The 1326-nt window shown below is 41.3% G+C and overlaps 1 pseudogene; it reads right to left on the bottom strand.

Moving 5' to 3' along the window:
* Nucleotides 1–949: 949 nt before the first annotated feature.
* Nucleotides 950–1326, bottom strand: part of LOC127685323 (60S ribosomal protein L23a-like) — a 1700-nt pseudogene continuing 1323 nt past the window's right edge.

Here is a 1326-nt window from a genome sequence, read left to right as displayed (position 1 = left end):
CTAATTGCTGAGTAGTATTCCATTGTGTAAATATACCACATTTTCTGTATCCATTCTTCCTTTGAGGGGCATCTGGGTTCTTTCCAGCTTCTGGCTATTATAAATAAGGTTGCTATGAACATAATGGAGCATGTGTCTTTATTGCATGCTGGGGAATCCTTTGGGTATATGCCCAGGAGAGGTATAGCAGGGTCCTCTGGAAGTCTCATGTCCAGTTTTCTGAGGAACCTCCAGAATGATTTCCACAGTGGTTGTACCATCTTACAGCCCCACCAGCAGTGGAGGAGTGTTCCTCTTTCTCCACATCCTCACCAACACCTGCTGTCTCCTGAGTTTTTAACCTTAGCCATTCTGACTGGTATAAGGTGAAATCTCAGGGTTGTTTTGATCTGCATTTCCCTAATAACTAATGATGTTGAGCACTTCTTAAGGTGCCTCTCGGCCATCCGAATTTCTTCAGGTGAAAATTCTTTGTTAAGATCTGTACCCCATTTTTTAATAGGGTTATTTGGTTCCCTGGGGTCTAACTTCTTGAGTTCTTTGTATATATTGGATATTAGCCCTCTATCAGATGTGGGGTTGGTGAATATCCTTTCCCAATTTGATGGTTGCTGTTTTGTCCTTTTAACAGTGTCCTTTGCCTTACAGAAACTTTGTAATTTTATGAGGTCCCATTTGTCAATTCTTGATCTTAAAGCATAAGCTATTGGTGATCTGTTCAGGAACTTTCCCCCTGTGCCCAAATAGAAGAATTTTATTTATTCATTTTATAGCCTAGGCAATATTAGTACCCTTCACAAAATTTTAACTCAGTATTGCTCCTCTCTAAAGGAAATAGAGGGACAAGGAGTGGAGCAGAGACAGAGGGAGGTGCCATGCAAGGACTGCCCCACCTGGGAGTCCATCCGATGTGCAGCCATCAAACTCAGTTATCAAGCAAATACCTCGGTCATGAGTAAAGCATGTTTTCCTTCAAGGCATTGGTGAAGGTAGTCCCAGAGAGTTCCCAAACAGTGCAAGTTAGTGTTATGGCTTTTGGTTGATCACCAGAACTTGGTGGTTTGACACTATTTTTGGAGATGACACACAGGTTAGTCCCTGGAAATGAAATAAACAAACCTGGTATTGACCAAGATGCTTCCTTGATGTGGAAATTTTTAGTTTCTTTGAAAAATTCGTTATGTCAAATTATGGTTCTCTGGGGTACATAGGTGAAAGTATGTCTTGCCAAAGCAGACACATGAATGAACGTTTTCCTGAAGCAGACACAGGTGAAAGGATGTTTGTATATAGCAGACACTTGTGAAAGGATGCTTGATGAAGGAT

Source organism: Apodemus sylvaticus, chromosome 1, assembly GCF_947179515.1.
Source record: "Apodemus sylvaticus chromosome 1, mApoSyl1.1, whole genome shotgun sequence".
Classification (NCBI taxonomy): domain Eukaryota; kingdom Metazoa; phylum Chordata; class Mammalia; order Rodentia; family Muridae; genus Apodemus; species Apodemus sylvaticus.
The sequence above is the reverse complement of the archived record's forward strand: the minus strand, read 5'-3'. Positions and strand labels throughout refer to the sequence as shown.